The sequence below is a fragment of the Chiloscyllium plagiosum genome, chromosome 3, assembly GCF_004010195.1.
Source record: "Chiloscyllium plagiosum isolate BGI_BamShark_2017 chromosome 3, ASM401019v2, whole genome shotgun sequence".
Taxonomy (NCBI): domain Eukaryota; kingdom Metazoa; phylum Chordata; class Chondrichthyes; order Orectolobiformes; family Hemiscylliidae; genus Chiloscyllium; species Chiloscyllium plagiosum.
This window is the reverse complement of record NC_057712.1, coordinates 14,230,421-14,249,755: the sequence shown is the minus strand read 5'-3', so window position 1 is coordinate 14,249,755 and position 19,335 is coordinate 14,230,421. Positions and strand designations below refer to the sequence as shown.

General features: G+C 43.7%; 1 long non-coding RNA gene across 2 annotated transcripts; it reads right to left on the bottom strand.

The window, feature by feature from the left end:
* Positions 1-975: 975 nt before the first annotated feature.
* LOC122541066 lies at positions 976-14,862 on the bottom strand. 2 transcript variants are annotated; one of them, XR_006309514.1, is made up of 4 exons: positions 14,458-14,862; positions 14,312-14,355; positions 2,105-2,172; positions 976-1,214 (listed from the first exon to the last, which is right to left on the bottom strand). It is a non-coding gene; the product is annotated as an uncharacterized LOC122541066 (long non-coding RNA). The 2 variants fall into 2 exon arrangements; XR_006309510.1 differs by lacking the exon at positions 976-1,214 and having other exon boundaries at positions 1,231-2,172.
* Positions 14,863-19,335: the final 4,473 nt, after the last annotated feature.

The following is a 19,335-nucleotide window of genomic DNA, read 5'->3' as shown; positions in this document are numbered from 1 at the left end:
ATTCCTGAAGAAGGGCTTATGCCCGAAACGTCGATTCTCCTGCTCCTTGGATGCTGCCTGACCTGCTGCGCTTTTCCAGCAACACATTTTCAGCTCTGATCTCCAGCATCTGCAGACCTCACTTTCTCCTCCAGATAGTTCTGTTACACTGGCTCCGCACAAGCCATGGTCACCTGCTCAGAAGCCAATCTGAACATTGTTGCAAAGTAGTTATCTCCTTTTTAGAACCCATTGGCTTCCATTCTCACTGTTCCAAGGCAAGGCAACATTATATAGAACTCACATAATGCTCCAGTGATTATGATATTCAAAACTGCAGGCATCCCTCTACAATCTCTTTGGTTTTAAGCAATTCCTTTGTTTGATCCATAGCCCAAACATCAACAAAATAAAAGTATTGGTCTTTACAACTAGCTGAAGAGATTTTTTTTCCCTGGAGGTCATGGTTTCTGTACAAGCCACTTGTTTCCAGATATGCCCTCGAAGGAATTCTCTTGGGAATACAACAAACTGAGAGCATTAAAGTAGGTTGCATAGAGCAGGAAACACTGCCTGGAAAGAAAAATCGAGGGACAGAAGGGCTGTTGGGAGGAGGCCAATATCAACTCAAAGAATGGTTCTCTTCTATGAACCTTGGAAGGAATAAATTGTGCGACATCTACACTTTAATATACAAGTTTTCATGAAATTTACTATATGCTGCAACCACAAATGCAAGCTCAGAGCATTGCAAGGTTGGCATTGCCAATGGCTGTGGAAATTAATATTTAGACATCTGACTCCTTCCAAACTAGGTTTGGAGATATTTGCAACATCTAACAGTTTGTCACCCATTGTCATGTAAGCAACATAACTGAAGCTTTCCACTCACTGAGAGCTAATAACATTTCATTCTGTCTTGATCCAAGATATTTAATCGTCACACACCTATGTTCAAGGTCAGTGAAGCAACGAGACATTATCTTATCAACTGCACATTATATTTGCATGTTTCACCTCACTGTCACGCATTGTCAATAACACCAATGTTGACCATAGAATTCAATGAATTATTTCCTTTGACTCCCTTTCACTTCTTTGATGTTGACACAAAGTTATTTGCACAATGATGTTCAGTCTTCCATTCTCTGAAGATATTTGATTATTCCGTCAACAGGATTTGCAGAGAAAGCTGAGCAGATGCCGCTTGGTGTTGCTGGAAACTTTCTGAAGATCTCAACACAGGAGAGAGACAGAGAAGGAAATTTTTAATACTTTCTCGTTACAGGTTAGATAGTTCTGCTGCACTGGCTCTGCACAATCCATGGTCACCTGCTCAGAAGCCAATCTGAACATTGTTGTTAGTGTTGTGGAAAGATCAAGCAATACTCTGAGAAAATTACCAGGTTACACAGAAAATCCTTCACGAAGTTAAACTTTTATTTGCAAACACAAGCTGTGGCAATCAGAAAATGTCTTTCCTGACTGCCCACACCCCTCTTGGAGCCTCTTCTGTTTATACTTTTCTAGTTCCCGCGTTTATCTGGTGATATTAGCATAACCAATCATACTAGCTTGCTTTGTCTTTCTAAACTAATCATCTTCTGCCACACTGATCTACTGCTTACACTTAACCTATCACAGTACATCACTATCATCTTTAGCATTAGCTAATCTATCATGTGATTTAACTAGCCTATCAAGATTTGCTACCATTATCTGTAACCTGAGCCATGCAACATAACCTATGCATGTATTACACCACTAAATTGACTACATAACTGCCAAATTAACTTCCATACATTCCATATTCCCTCCTTTGAGAGATACTGGTCTCACACAGAGAAAGAATACACTGAGGCTGGGCGTACAAAGGCCAAATCAGTAGTTGCAGCCCCAAAAGTGAGCAAAAACAATTTCCAGGGTCCAGTTCTCAAAGGATTCTCCCTCTGCACCTGGAGTCTCCGGGCCAAAGACCCATCCCACATTAGCTAGAACGGAAAAAAGACCCAAGGTCTCCGCACAATCTAAGCACACACGCAACACATGTAAGTCAGGCATCTTCATCTAGACAAGGCTCCAGCACTTCAGCAGACATCAGATCATAGTAATAGAGCATTGGAACCTTAGCTGAAGAGGGGTTTGATCCAGAGTCCACCCGAACGACAGGGAATTGTCGCGCCACAAGTCGCACTAAAAAAGGATTTAACAAGAGATACAGCACAGTAAAATACAAATGCAACAATAATCAGTACAATACATGCAACAGGCAAACCAAGACCTCACCTCCCCCATCCCCCCATCCACCCAATACGCTACCCAACTAGCCAAAAAAATCAATGGCTGGACCCTGCATTCTCCTTAAGCTCCTTCTGTAAAGTCGTTAGCTTATCCATCGCCTCAATAAAGGATTCCTCCGGGCTAGTCTTAATGGGTATGAAGGTACAGCAATGTTCTCCAAACAGTACACAGACACCATCTTTCTCAGCCAACTGCCAGTCCAAGGCCTGCTTATTTTCCCATGCCACTTTACTGATTGCATCCAACTGCTCACCTAATGCCGAGAGGGCATCATCGGTGTAAGTAGTAAATCTCTGCCGTAATGAATCCATTCAGCATTTCTGCTAACACTAATGGCAGGGATAAGTGCTTCCCAGCCCACGGCAATCTCATTTCGGGCCTTGAACTCATTAGAGTTGGCCCTCGGCTGACCTATACCATCAGTGCATATTGCTGGATTGGGACATATTCCCATCTAGGGCGGTGAAAAATTGGTTGTAATAGGGCATCAAACTGGGCCCGTGGTGACACAACAATCTCATGGAGGAGTATCGCATGGGCGCAGTCACCATTCCAGCCAGAGTGAAGCATCAGATGCAGCCCCCCCCCGCCATCCAGACTACACAGCCACCAGCTATCTGCTAAGGGAACGTGCTGAGAATTCATAACAAACTCATATTTTATCACACTGGCACCAAAAGGTGTGACAGTCAGAGTGTCAAGCATACTCACACAACAGCCTTCAAAGTGGCCTAACAGAACAGAGCCATTCCCTCTGAAATATTCAAAGCTCAAGCCTTTACGCACCATGAAATCAACTACAGAGAACGTCTGGTTACTCTTACTGGTAGACCAAGGGATCAGGTGAATTGGCCATGCTAAATTTCCCATAGTGTTAGGTGCATTAGTCAGAGGGAAATGGATCTGGCTGAGTTACTCTTCAGAGGGTCGGTGTGGACTGGTTAGGCTGAAGGACCTGTTTACACAAAGTATGGAATCTAATCTAATAACTGCAACACTGTTGGAGTTGCTGCCTCCCCCACTCATCCTAACAGTATAATCTGGAAGCTTGAAGGAGGAGGCATCAGAAAGGGCAACAGGGCCGCATATATAACGATAAGTGATTCGGATTAAATGGCCAACGGGTCATCACCTTAGCCTTTGGGAGCAGGTGGAAGAATTATAGGGCACAGGAACAACAAAGTATGAGGGTTGTGACTTAGCGCATAGAAAACAGTCCTGTCTAGACAACATTGCTGCCGTGTAATTTGTCCATTGGTACCAATGATTGCTGTGGGCAGACAACCATGCTAGGGGAGTGGGCTCCACACTCTGTACTCCTCTATACCTTTGGGCTAGGCTTTGCAGGGCATTGGCACTACCAAGTGAGATCCACCAGGTCTGCCAAACTGATGGTCCCTAAGTCTGTACAGGAGTAGGAAGGTGCAGGACTGGGGAGGGGGCATTAGTGGCCTCCCCCATCCCATCCCCAACCACACAACAGGAGAAACTTCACCTTCCACAGACCCATCTCTGATAGCCCTGGAGGCACCAGTATCCCCGAAGACCTCACTCATGAAGGAGTATTGATTCCCAGCATGTCCCCGTTCAGTCTCTGTTGCCCCTTCTTCACCCTCACTTACCTCAGCTCTACAGTCTGTCTGTGTCTGTGGGACAGTTCTAGTGCAATGATTCAGATGATACTGTGTGGATTGTCCCTCCACTTGAACAGCAGTGGGCGACACCTTGGTTACCATGAAAATATCCCCACTTCTCGGCTTATCCCACTTTCTGCGGAAAACTCATACACATATCTGATCTCCGGTTTAACAGGTCCCTCTTCTTTGGCAGACACCGGCTCCCTCAGTTTATCCTGTGTGTGGATAGACTCATGCATCATAGTTAGCTGTTGCAACTACTGCTTAAGTTCTTGCTCCAGTTGTTCCAAGCTAAGTTCTTCATACAGACCCCTCCACCTGGTCACCGGCATGGGTCTACCAGTAAGCATTTCATGTGGTGTCAAGTTAGTCATGAGGTTAGTCTGCATATGGTGGCTCTCATCAGTGTCAGTGGCAGCGCATTGATCCAGATAAGATTGGTACTTGCGCAAATTTTATTCAACTTAGCTTTTGAAGTTCCATTACTCCGTTCCACCATACCGTGTAATTGGGAACGATACACACATCCAAATCTCTGCTTGATCCTCAAAATCTGCAGCATCAACTTAACCACTCTTTAGATAAAAGCAGATCCATTTTCTGAACTGATCTCCAACGGTATGCCAAACCTCGGAATAACCTCATAAGTTAAGAATTTCACTACTGTGCCTGCCGCTGAGTCTTTCAATGGAGCTGCCTCAACCTTTCTACGAAACCTAGTGATTACCACTAACATATATCTCCTCCTTCTCACTGTCTTTATCATGTCCACGTAGTCAATCACCAAATGTTTAAATCATTCCTCAGGTATTTGTATATATCCTATAGGGGTCACTATCCCCTTTCTGATATTATATTGAGCACGTACATCGCATTGTGACAATATGTAATCCACTGAGGCCTGCAAGTAAGGTGACCAGAAGCCGTCCTTCTTTACCTTCCTCAGTACTTCCCCCCTACTATAGCACAGTGATCCAACCCATGTGCCTCTGAGATGAGAATGGTTAACAAAGGGTTAGGTACCAACCACAAACTGTCATCTGTGCTCCACAGGCCGTCTTGCTTTATAGTTAGGCAGGGCTAATGCCAGAGCTGACTACAATGCCTGCTTAAAGGTGTTGAAAGCTGCTGCAGCGTCCTCATTCCACTGCGCGCACTCTTCAGACTTGTATGTCCCGCCCCCTTCATTACTTTCCTCAGGGAAGCCATAATTTTGGCGTATTCCCCAAGCCAGTCTGAACTAAATCCTGCCATCCCCAACACACTATTTCTGACCCTCTCTGAGTCTGACTTCTCACCATACCCTTTGGACCACCCCCAATCTCTTTGTCTCTGTCCTTGGAAACTCCAGTTCTGTCTGGGCTGTTGTTTAATTTTATTTTGCCCTTGGTTGAAAAGTTCCCCCCAAAAATGTTCATTATTGGAATCATTGGGGTTTTCCGGTGCCTGCCAGGCGGTGTGAGAGGGTTCACCCTGGACCAGCATGCTGTTCATTTCAGGAGCACCTAGCAACTCAGTTGTCACTGGCAACATCCTTTTGCCTTTCTCTCTCTCTGTTTTTTTAAGTTCCTCGAGCTGCATTTGTGTCAACTTTCTCTGCACCTCCTCCTGTTGACCGGCCAGCTTCTTTTTGTCTCTCTGGTTTCTTTCGACTGCATAGATTGCATGATCTCTGAATTCCTGGCGGGTCATTGACGTTGGACCCACTACCTCCTCTAGCTTAGATTTGACTTGAGGGGGCATTGCCTTGACAATTGCAGTCTGGAACACTGTGGTCAACAGTTGGCTACCTTCCACGTCTTGTTCTGTTTCAAGCCTCCACCTTTTGAACTAGTTTTCTAGACAAACTGCCGGGGTTTCAGTGTCTCCCGGTGGATCTCCTCTCAAAGCTTTGGAATCGATCTCTAAGGGCGTGCCATACCCTTTGTCTTATTCGATCAAACCCAGCACCAATCATCGGATTGTCCACCACATTCTTCAGGCGGGCTCGGTCCATTATCTCTCTTAATTTCAAGAGTCCCACCATCTGTACTAGCAGTGCCTTCAGATCCCCCATAGCCAACAACCATCCTGTGGTTTCATCTTCAAAGGCTCTAATCAACTTGCCTGCTCCCTCATGTAAGCTGGGCAACACATTTTTTAGCCCATCCTGTGTTCCCCAAGGACTGTATTGTGGCTGTCTCCCCCCCCGGGCTTTTATAAACAATGGCAGCATCTTCTCCTGTGGGGGCTTCTTTACTAAAATTGCTACTTTGTGATTCCTCATCAGGTTCCAATTCTGACTCTACTTCCAATTCCTTCCATTCTTTTCCTACTTTTGTTCTGCTCAGGCCCATCTTCCTGCCTGTGTTGCTGCATCTTCTGCTCCCTTCCCCCTGTCATTTTCCCTATCACTCTCCATCTGCCTCCACTCAACATTTCTGTAATGATTTAGATATGCCTTACAGTCGCTTTGTTCTCTTAACATGCGTAATATCTGAATTTCACCTCACAATCTCTCTTTTTCCTGTTGTACAGCTTCTATTTCTTTTTTCTTCCTCTCCTGTTCTGTCTCTTTTCATTCTTAATATATTCAGCTCTTGGTCAGCTCCCTCCCCATCCAATTCTCTCTCTACCATGACTGTTGCCCTTATTACAGGACAGTGTGTCACATTCTCTTGACCTGAATAAGGAGGAGTGTTTTCTAATTGCTTTAAATCAGAATATATGGATGTTTTCTCTTGCTGAGCCTCCATTTCCAAAGGCTTTTTGTTCTGCTCTGAACACGTGGAGATTTTCTCCTCCAGAAGTCTTTGTTTCCAAATGTTGTTTGTTCTGCTCTCTGGCACACCCCGCCCCCCCCCCCCCTCCCCACACCCCCACCCCAGTCATAACTTGTGCCTGATAGATTTTCCTCAATTCTTCTCCCTCAATTCTAAAACGTTTTGAGACCTCTGCCTCCTGTTCCCTTTTCTGAATTCACTTTCTAGTTTTATCTTTGGGGCTGTGGCTCTTCCATTTCATCGCACATATTTATATCAAAGGTACCTTCTTTTGACCATTTCGATAGCAAATCCTTAGTTCCTTTTTCCCATTTTTCAGAAATTTTTATGATATCATTTCTTGCTACTGGGAATTTCCTACTCAATATTTCAACTGCATTCCCTTTGTCAATAGTTCAAGTTATGTCAGTCTGATTATCCATACAGTCCTAGTTTTTAAAGTCCAATAGTCTTATAGTGCTTTGGAAAATTTGGCTATTCTCTGCTACTTTACTTTTAATCATTTGTTACCAATCTGCCGGCTTTCAATTTCACTCAGAATCATTAATACTAACAATAAAACAATCTTTTCTTACCTGTTCTGCCCATCCAGTCCCTGCTTTTTTTCAGAGTCGTATCCACAGAATTTTCTGTCCTGCCTGTACAGTCCCCTACTTTTTTTCAGGGTAGTGTCCGCAGGAACTTACCTACACCACGTGGAATTTTATCTCAGTCAATCTCTTTGTTCTACACCTACTCACCCCACTGAGAAGTTTTCCTGAACAATCCTCTGCGTCTCCCCAAACTTTAATGTACCATCCACCTTATGGTTCTTTGGGATAGAGAGACCCTTCGGCAGTTTCCCTGCACCTCTACATCCCCAAGGACCTCCCTTACTTGACAGAATATAGTCCAAATTAGCAGCAAAATGCTTATCTTTTTTGTAGGTCGCCAACCTTTTTTTCTGTCAGGTTCAGGAGGGTCCTCATTAAAAACTGGGAAGTGCCCTGCAGCTGCCGCCATTTATCAGAGGGGTCTCTTTCCAAACCTACTCGCTGCGCCAAATTTGTTTTGGAAAGATCACCCAATACTCTGAGAAAATTGCCAGGAGACACAGAAAATCTTTCACCAAGCTAAACTTTTATTCGCAAATGCAAGACAGAAAGTGTCTTTCCTTTCTGCCCACACCCCTCTTGGAGCCTCTTCTGTTTATACTTTTCTAGTTCCCGCGTTTATCTGGCAGTATTAGCATAACCAATCATACTAGCTTGCTTCGTCTTTCTAAACTAATCATCTCTGCCACACTGATCTACTGCTTACACTTAACCTATCACAGTACATCACTATCGTCTTTAGCATTAGCTCATTTATCATGTGATTTAACTAACCTATCATAGTGTGCTACCATTATCTGTTACCTATGCATGCAATACACCACTAAGTTAACTACATGACTGCCAAATTAGCTGCCATATATTCCCTACTAGAAACTGCAAACCCACCATATAGTTCTTCCATATACTGTCTGCTATTCAATTGTGGTTGGCACGTCACTGTGGTTGCAACACACTCACTGACACCTTTTCCGTTTTTTTCCAGGGTACAGCAGGCAGCTGGAGAAGCAGAGGCACAACCTGCATGTGTTGAGAGATCAGATATAAATGGCCACCTGCCACGCCAAGGAGTAAATATCATGCCTATACCAGCTCACAGTTGGGGGAGAGGGGTTTATAAGGGACTCAAATGAGTTCTCCAAGGCAATGTGCAAGAAAAACCGATATCTATGCATAGAACAATATCTGATGCATTGACAGACCTGCCTATTATCATGGTCATGGAGCATGGAGGGGTCAAGTCCTACTAACCACAAGATGCACTATTTGGTTTCCTTCCTTTACATCATGGAAGTGGTTTCCAAATCCAAACCACTGATGGATCCAACCACAATGCAGCGTCACATGGCTAATATCTCAACTAACACTGTAGCGCTGCAAAAGTCACTCCAAGGTTGGTATCAATAATGGATTCTGGCGAAAGATCACTGACCCGAAAGTGTCTTAAGAAAGATACTGCCCAACTGCTGAGTATTTCTTTGGATTTAAATGCATGTGAACTGTTTGGGTTAATAAAGAGAGTCACAGAATGTCAAAGAAAAAGTATGATGCAGAAACATCACAAATCACCGGTTGGAGCTCAGCTGGAATATTATGGACAAGCCACATTTCAGGAAAAGTGCAATGCCTTCAGAGAAAGTACAAAGGATATTCACTAACATGTTACAGTGGAGAGACTTCAGTTATGAGGAGAGATTGGAAACATTAAGCCCATTCTCTTGGAATTGGAAAGTTAAGAGCATCTAAAAAAAAGAATTACAGATGCTGAGAATAGGGAAACAAAAACAAAACTTGCTGGAGAAACTCAGTAGGCCAGGCAGCATCTATGGAGAGAAAGCAGAGTTAATGTTTCAGATCCAGTGACACTTCTTCAGAAATCTCTTACAGAACTGTCGACCCAAAACATTAACTCTGCTTGATCTCCAAATTGACGGGCAACTTTATAAAGGTTTTCAAGACAGCATGAGGCTTTAATCCATTAAAGTGAGAATAACTACTCTCAGAAAATGGATTAATGACCTGAGGATGTAGATTTAAAATTACCTGCAGAAGGTCTGGAAAGTTTAGAAGTTGGAGGTATTCATCAAGAAGCCTGCAGTGTGGATACAGGCTGTTAGGCTCAACAAGTCCACATTGACACTCTAAAGAGTAACCCACCTAGATCCATTCCCCACTACTCTACATTTACCCCTGACTAAAACACCTCACCTATACATCTATGAACACAATGGGCAATTTACCGTGGCCAATTCACCTAATCTGCACATCTTTGGATTGTGGGAAGAAACCGGAGCACCCAGAGGGAACCCATGCAGACAAGGGGAGAATGTGCAAACTCAACACAGACAACTCCGTTGTCCAAGACTGGAATTGAACGCAGATCCCTGGTGCTGTGAGATAGCAGTGTTAACTACTGAGCCAGCATGCTGCCCCCACCTCAGACCAAGGCTTTCAGTCAGACAGCTCTTGAAATCTGGAATGCTCTATGTGAAAATATTATGGATATTATCATAAATAATTTTAATGGGATGTTGGACACATGACTGAGGATGAGGGATTTGCAGAATTCTGGATGAAAAGTGGATGTGTGGGAGGAAGCATGACTAGACTTGCAAAGAATGAGAACCAGCACAACAGGTGTTGTGCTGAAATATTCTATGGTTGTAAAACCCTTCATAATTCTGTTCTAAGAAACATTGCAGCTTTTCTGGCCTTCCCATGCAAATGACGTTCCTCATCGTAGGCAACATTCTAATAAATCATCTTGGAACACTCTCCAGGGACAGGCATCTTCTTAAAATGTTGGAATTGCTCAGAATTGCAACTGCTGCCTAGCAAGTGATTTTATAAACATAAAGAATAAAATAGAGTAAATGGGTGTTTTTCTTATGACTTCGCCTCATCTTGCATGAATTCCATACTGATACAGCCTAATTCATTGTATTAATTCTAAGCAATATATCGAGATGCTCTTAGGGTAAAGAACCCTACCAAAAGAAGTGTGCAGGGTCATGACCACCAATACAGATAATGGAAAATGGACCTAATAATGCAACTGTAACAGCAAGTTGGTGTTGATGAGGTCAAAAAGGGTTTCTCTGTTGTGATGGAGTTCTTGTCAACTAGTGAGTCTGGAAGTTGTCCTTTTCAGTAAGAAGCTAGCATTGTTAGCAGCCACTCACAGTGTTGGACATTGATGTCTCCCAGCAAGAGAACACTTTGTTTCCTTGCTGTCCTCAATACTCAGAGGAGGGGATGCTCAATATGGAGAGCATGTTGCTGTTTTTGTGAGTCGGTTTTCTGATTTGCTTTCACATAAATAATTTGGAATGTTACGAGAGGAAACTTGTTGTGGTTTATGGATGATACCAAGGGAGAGAAAACTGAGACAAAAAATAAAGAACTGGGGAGAATGCAAACAGTAGATGGTTATGTGGCAGATGCCATGCAATGCAAAACAACAATGAAACTGCACAAAGTATGATAGGACTTTTACCAGAGGGAAGAAACAGAAGGTATTGACATGCAGATACATAAATGTTTAAAAATAGGGATGGTTTTAAAAAAAAATCCTGTAAAATTGGATTCCTATATATGAATGGAGACATTGACTATGTATCAAGAAACCATCTTTGAATATTTGTTTCCTATTTTATCCAAATGTTTTTATTCCCTCTGGGTGATAGTGAGAAAGTGTTAGCAATATTCGCAGACTGGTTTTGAACCCATTGAACCACATCATGAACATGCCTTTCTCGGCTAACAAGTGTTGGTATGGAACACAAACAGAATGCACTGGAATAGCAAACACAGAAAATGCTGGAAAAACTCAGCAGGTCTGGCAGCATCTGCAGAGCAAGAAACAGAGTTAATGTTTCAAGTCCTTCTTCAGAACTTAATGAGATGCAGAATGAAATGGAGAAGGGTCATACCAGACGTGAAATGTTAACTCTGTTTCTCGCTCCACTATTTTCTCCAGTATTCTCTGTGTTTGTTTCAGTTTTTCACGTCCACAATATTTCGCTTTTACTTAAGTACTGGAAAAGCTCAGCAGGTCTGGCAGTGTCAGTGGAGAGGGGAATAGAGTTAATGTTTCAACTCCAATAACTCTTCTGGACTGGAAACACTAACTCTGTTTCTCTTTCCAGAGATGCTGCCAGATTTGCTGAACTTCTCTAACACTTTCTGAGTTTCTTTTTGCTTCAGATCTCCAGCATTTTGCTTTTTTTTTAGTCTTGGGGGCGACATGGTGGCTCAGTGGTTAGCACTGCTGCCTCACAGCACCAGGGATGAGGGTTTGATTCCAGCCTCGGGTGACTGTCTGTGTGGAGTTTGCACATTCTCCCCATGTCTACGTGGATTTCCTCCGGGTGCTCCGGTTTCCTCACACAATCCAAAGATATGCAGGTTAGGTGAATTGGCCAGGTTAAATTGTCCATAGTGTCAGGTGCATTAGTGAAGGGTAAATACAGGGTTGGGGAAATGGGTCTGGGTGGGTTACTCTTCAGAGGGTCAGTGCGGACTTATTGGGCCGAAGGGCCTGTTTCCATACTGTAGGGATTCTAATCTAATCTTGTAGTGGGACATGATTTTCTTTATTTCAAAAGTATGCTTTATTCATAAAGTATCATCTAAATCCTGTGGATAGGTTCTAGGTTAATTCTGTACCATCTTTGAAAAATAAAACAAAAGATTGGAATTTTGACATTCCTCAGATATTTTCTACAGTTGCAATAACAAAAGCTTTTTTTTAACTTACGCAGGAAGCTGTTTCTGTTCATTTTGAGGCAACAAGAGGATCTGACAACTGAAAGGACACTCATGAAACATTGGCACAAAGACCCTTAGACTGCAGTCTTTCCTCACTGTGTGTTGGCGGCAGCTGCCCCAGGCTTTAGTGCATCCCTCAGCAGGTAGTCCTGGACCTTGAGGTGTGCCCATCTACAACATTTGGTCAAGGTCAACTGAAAGACCAACAGACAACCATCTTTCACTGAGTTGATGGCCTTCCAGGGGAACTGCCTGCGACCCCTACATTATCAAGCTGTTTGGGACGAGCCTTGACACAATGGTACAGTGGCTCAGTGGTTAGCACTGTTGCTTCACAGCACCAGGGACCCGGGTTCAATTCCAGCCTCAGGCAACTGTGTGTGTGTGGAGTTTGCACATTCTTCCCGTGTCTGTGTGGGTTTCCTCTGGGTGCTCTGGTTTCCTCCCACAGTCCAAAGATGTGCAGGCCATGGATTGCTAAATTGTCCATAATGTCCTTGGATTTGTGGGTTAGGTGCATTAGTCAGGGGCAAATGTAGAGTAATAGGGTAGGGGAATGGGTCTGGGTGGGTTACTGTTCAGAGGGTCGGTGTGGACTTGTTGGGCCGAAGGGACTGTTTCCACACTGTGGGGATTCTATGAATATTAATTAAAAAAAAACACTGCATCTCTCTCCAGACCTTGCTGGCAAAGGCATATTCCAGAAGAGCAGTGTGACAGTCTCTTCCCCCATTCCCTTGCCCCCAGAGCTGCCCTAAGAGTAACATGCAATAGTGCATAGCAATCGGCATGCATGAAGGATCGCACAGGTAGTGCCATTCTCACTACCAGCCCAGTGATGTTTTGGTGCTTGTTGGAAAGTTCTAGCGATGATGCATTCTGCCAAATGACTTTGACGGTCTACTCAGGGAACCATCCCGTTTTCCTGTAGGGTATCGAGGACATTATATGCTGACCACTTCCTGTGGGCAAAAGTGCTTTGCTTTGCAAATTTTTCCACAAGGGACAGATGATATGGAATGGTCCAACTACTTGGCCACACTGAGGCTAGTCCCATCCTCTTCAACACCACGGGCAAGTAAAATCGCAGTACATTTGGTGGTTGTGCAGCGAGGGTCTACACACAGCTTGATGCAGCCTCACACAAAGTTGGTCATCAGGGTGAGGGCAATATTGGGTACTTTCATCCCCCCTGACCTCCTTTATACAGAGCGTTGTACATGGTGTGCCTGCAGTCACAGTCCATCTTAGACATCCAGCTGACATGGAAGATGGCCAGCCCCAGGTGACTGCAATGGTGCAGGCTCAGGGAATGGGCCAGACCTGTGTCACATGCAAGTGGGACTTGATCTCAAAGCTTCTGAAACTGAGACAGGTGCATCAGCTACTGAGCATCAAACCTTCTCATGTGGCTGAATTTGTACAAAACTCCTCCAGATCCCTGTTACTGATGCAGTGAGCTGGATTGCCTTTCATCTAAGGTTTCATCTGAGTTTTGGAAGTAGTGCGTGGCTGCTTGCAGACAGCACCAGAGGTGTGGAAGCCACAAGGTTCAGGCAGTGATGAGCACTTTCACCTCACTCTCCTCACCCAAGAAATGCACCAGATAGCTCAGTTGCATAATTAATGAGGTGAAAAAGCACGAAAAAATTCAACCCATGCCACGATGGACTGAGCATTATGAAACTCACTCACCACCACATTTTAACTGCAAATGGGAAAATTCAGCTAGTAGCTGAAATGCTACATAAATTCCAAATTATAGGACATATAAGGTGAAAATTTAACAAATTAATGAATGTGTTCAATAAATAGAAGAAACAAAATCTATTGCTGTTTTCAACTCAGACTCATAATTTGTTGTAGAAATTTCTTTCCTTCTGCATTTTCCAGATGCTCCTTTAGCATTTTCTCATATGTTCTCATGAGTGATTATGCAGCAAGTGAACTGTAGAAGCAATGAAATTGTGATTTTGCTACACTGTAAATACAATTCCTATGCTTGGTTGAGGCCGGAATTTCTCATTAACCCGCTTTAATACCACTAATGTAATGGAACCTCAACCATTGAATATAGCTATTTTATGGTCCCTATTACGATATATACATACCTATCATTCTCTGTTTGACACAGCCTCTAGCTTTAATATTACAATTGATTTACAGACCATTAGTAATAACAAACCTCTCTCTCATTCTCACAATTATTCATCCTCTTCCACACACTCATTCCCTTTTTTTCTTTCTTTGCGATTGTTTATTTACTTACAGATGCTCACTTTTCTTCCAGTATTCACATAAATGGCATTTTCCCTGGAAAATACAGATGCTTTAGAAACATGGAAGTAACTATGGAATATGTATTCCAACACATTCACATTTGGTGTATGTCAGGAACGAGTATCTTGTACTTACATCAATGAACTTGCCAGCTATAAGCTTTGAAGATATCACATCACAGACTCTCCTGGATAGGTTTTATGGTTTATTGTATGTCATTCCACATAACTATCCCACAGAGTGCCAGCTTCTTGTTGAGATTCTTGAGTTTATCATTCACAGTAACTATACGACGAAAAGTATCACAGATTTACTCCAGCAGTTGTGTTGTGATGTTACTGCATATATCGGACTGACCGAAAAGACATTGTGCTGATTCCATTGCACACAGAGTAATTGAAGGTGGGGCATGTATCTTTTATGGCTGAAAGTAACATATTGTGATAGTGGATCGACATTAATGGTACAGTGCCTGTTTGGTTTGAAATCTATCCAATAATGCAACATCTCTTGCACAACTGATTTGTTTTCCTGCCAAGGGATGTGGGTGGTGCTGGCAAAGCCAGCATTTGCTGTCCTTCAGTAATTGGCCTTGAACTGAACGGCTTACTAGACTATTTCAGAATGGAGTAAAGAGTCAGCCACAGTGCTGTGAATCACATGAAGGCCACACTGAGTAAGGATGGTGAATTTCTTTCCTCTCTGAACCCTCTATCACCTAGCTAATCAAAACAGAAAGATTAACTCTGGTGCTGAAAAGTGAGCAGTTGTAACGAGGCTGCACACTGCATTTCAGGGTGCTTGCAGGGTAAAGGTCTACTGAACAACTCACGCTCTACATCATGTGGGTGTGGGAGAGACCTCTCCTACAAGGCAAGAAACATTGGCTTGGGAGAGAGAGATTCACCTGGATACTGCCTGGACTGGAGGGTCTGAGATATGAGGAACTATTTGATAGGTTGGAATTGGGTAAAAAAAATGACTGCAGATGCTGGAAACCAGATTCTGGATTAGAGTGGTGCTGGAAAAGCACAGCAGTTCAGGCAGCATCCGAGGAGCAGGAAAATCAGCAAAAGCTCTTCATCAGGAATAGAGGCAGGGTGCCTGCAGTGTGGAGAGATAAATGAGAGGAGGGTGGGGGTGGGAGTATTTTTTTCTGAGAGAGTGTGGCCCTCAGCTGAGGCAGGGCTGACTGTAGAGAGGTTAGGTGCCGGCGCATTGCTGCAAGCGTGGAGCGGAGGATCTTGAAGGAGAACTGTTGCTGGTGTTTTTGAATAAATAGTCTGTACTGTTTGTCCTGTTCGGGTCCGAACTCTGCTGGCTTAAAGAAGGTCCGGAGTCCGTGTGGGATGAGTTGGTTACTGAGACAGGCACTGAGGAAGCAAATGTGGCTGTGGTAGCGAGTTTGTTTCAGGATATGGTAGAAGAGCTTCAGGGCAGAGGAGATGACCTGAGGGGTGCAGTGAGAAATGGACTTCCTGAGATTTTTGTAGAGAGAGGAGGAAAACTTCTTCAAGGCAGGCATCCTTGCAAGAGGACTCACAGTAAGGTTAAAATCAACTAGGTAAAAACGAGGACTGCAGATGCTGGAAGCTCAGCACTGTCCCCATGACTTGTCCTACCTGCCTATCTTCCTTTCCACCTATCCACTCCACCTCCTCTCTGACCTATCACCTCCATCCTCACCCCCACTCACCTATTGTACTTTATGCTACTCTCTCCCCACCCCCACCCCCCTCTCACTTATCTCTCCATCCTGCAGGCACCCTGCCGCTATTCCTGATGAAGGGCTGTTGCCCAAAATGTCAATTTCCCTGGTCCTCGGATGCTGCCTGACCTGCTGTGCTTTTCCAGCACCACTCTAATCCAGAACCTAGGCTGGAATTGGGACTACTTTTCTTTAAGCAGCAAAAGTTCAGAGAGGACTTGATGGAGGTGAATAGAGTTATGAGGGGCATAGATGAAGTGAATAGATAGGCACCTTTTCCCATGAGTAGAGGGGTCAATGACTAGGGAGAATAAGTTTAAGATAAACAGTGGAACATAGGAGAATTGAAGAAAAAAGTTCACTCAACGGGTAGTAGGAATCTGGAACTCAGCATCTGAAATGGTGATTAAGTCAGAAACTCTCGTACCATTTAAATAGTATTTTGGTGTTTATTTGCAATGCGATATCATCCGGAGCAATGGCAAACAGATAGGTTTAGTCTAGTCAGATCTTTGTTGACTGCCCCAGACACGATGGGCCAAATGACCTTCAACTATGCCTTAAAGGTTCCCATTTAGAGCTCCCATTTGTGCTTGGGACTGCTCTTCAAGGCTCTACATTGGCTACTGAAATGTTAATGCGGTGGCCAGAGTTGATTCTTAAGTGATAACACGGCTCTGAATTGCAGAGATTGAGTGGGTAAAAAAGCTTATATTATCAAGATATATTTACTCAAAGGATTCTGTCAGATTCTTTGGACTGCCTATACAAAGGAAATCTTAGCATTATAACTCCAGATGCCATGCTGATACATGCTATTTGGACACCAAAATTACCCAGTCATCTTTCAAAGTCCAATGAACCAGATAGACACAATCTATAGACATTGCATAATTTCCCAAGATGACCTTCTAGTGTATAGTGGCATCTGGGAAATGCACTTTGAGCTATCTTCCTTCAGAAAATACAGATAGCTGGCCTTATGTTTCAAAGAGCAGCTTCACAAAGATCCAAGTTCAGGATATGTAGCAGATCCAGAAGGGGCACTGTAGGGCTGCAGAAGTACAAGCAGTATCTCAGTTCCCTACTCTCACAACAAAACATAACACCATGACGTTTTTATTAATGTGTGGGTTCGACTGAATGCTTGTCCCAAACATCTGCACAGTAGCCACACTGCTGACAGACCTACAACAGAAAAAGCAAAGATAGTATGGACTGAGAAATCCCAGATAGCTTCTGAAAAGTGGAAGGCTATTGTGGCAAGCAAGCTTATGTATGCAGCTCCAAACTTTAGCGAAAGCATTTAAAGCAGTCATCGATACAAGCGGCATCAGAATTGGGAATGTCTTTGTTCAGGAGAACAAATCTAAAATAAAGAGACTAGTTGAATACTTTCCAAAAAAAAATAAGCGTCAGAGATTGTATTCCACTGTAGAGAGGGGAAACGTCAGTTTATTACTGACTCCTAAACAGCTTGAGGTATATGTCCACAATGTATACAAAAAAGATCTCAATCTATGCTGATCACACCCATTAAGATGAAAAGATTGAAGACCCAGAAAATCCAGCTTTTTCCATTGGAGTTTGGTCCTTCAACCATACCAACCTTCTAGTGTATAGTGACACTATAATCATTCGCATTGCTGAAAAATCAAATGTAATTACAAATGACCTATCCAGAATCTCGAGACACCAGACAGAACTGAAGAGAGTATAATTGAAAAGTGCAGAGGAATGAATGCATGATGAGTGGATTTTGCTTTAGTATTCTCCTTGTGATGAAATGAGCATAAATCTCATTAGATCTGTTGTGTGAGAGGCGCACGTTGTGAAGAGAACGGAAGTAGTGTCATAATAATGGATCATAACCTTGGATAACCTTGGGACATATAAAACATTTAATTCCAATGTGTATTGTTTTAAAAAGAGTACTGTTATATCCAAAATGAAATGATCCCTTCAAATGTAAAACTAAGTGGTTTTGTGGGCAGAGACCCAGGAGTATCAATGAATATTCAAAGGAATTGACTTAAAAGTGAGAAAATGCACTAAAAGATGAACTGTATTCTTCTAGGAGTTATCTCAGACTGTGACTATGATAGGAGAGAAAACACAGCAGTATCATAGAATCCCTACAGTGTGGAAAAAGGCCATATGACCCAACAAGTTCACACCGACTCGCCGAAGAGCATCCCACCCGGACTCACCCCTCTACCCTATCCATGTAACTCTGCATTTCCCATGGCCAAACCACCCAACCTGCACATCTTTGTGACTGTGGGAGGAAATCGGAGCACCGGGAGGATACCCACGCAGACACGGGAGAATGTGCAAACTCCACACAGACGGTTCCCCGAGGCTGGAATTGAACCCAGGTCCCTGTTGCTGTGACTGAACCAGTATGGGACAGAGATATGGTTTGTGTCTTTCCTTTCATGATAAAAGAACAGGGTTTTAAAAAACAGTAGAACCCTGGTCTGTGTGCGCTAGAGGAAGAAGGTATGCCAGTCAGCTGACATGCTCATTTGCGTCAGACGGCTAGGATATTCATGTGCAATAGCTGAGGAGCAAGCACCAGTGGGTTCTCTGGGTCACAGCTGAGGAACCAACTTGCATTTCAGATACAGGGCTTGCACATGCTGGAAAATAGCTAGCCTGCAAGGTCTCAAAAGGCTACAAGAAAAATCTGGGCTTCCATTGATCTGAGTGCTGCAAGCCAACCACCATTAAAGGAAACAGGATAAACAACTTCAACTAAATTTAACTATCAATATTCCACTATCCATCACAGGGACTAACCAGTGTATCTTTTAACTTGGAGAAAGTGAAGACTGCAGATGCTGGAGATCAGAGTCGAGATTGTGGTGCTGCTGCCTCTGCCGCATCTGTTCCCAGGATGATCAATTCCACCTTAGAAAATCCCAGATGGCCTTCTTCTTTCAAGATTGCAATTTCCCCTCCCACATGGTCGACGATGCCCTCCAGCACATCTCCACCACTTCCCACACCTCTGCCCTTGAACCCCACCCCTCCCAAAGCAACAAGGACAGAACCCCCCAGTCCTCACCTTCCTCCCCACCAATTTCCGTATACATTGCATCATCTTCTACCTCTTGCCCCACCTACAAACAGACCCCACTATTAGGGATATATTTCCCTCCCCACCCCTATCAGCGCTCCGGAGAGACCATTCCCTCCATGACTCCTTCATCAGATCCATGCCCCCATTATCCCACACCCCACACCCAGCACCTTCCCCTGCCAGTGCAAGAAGTACACAACCTGCACCCATATCTCCCCCC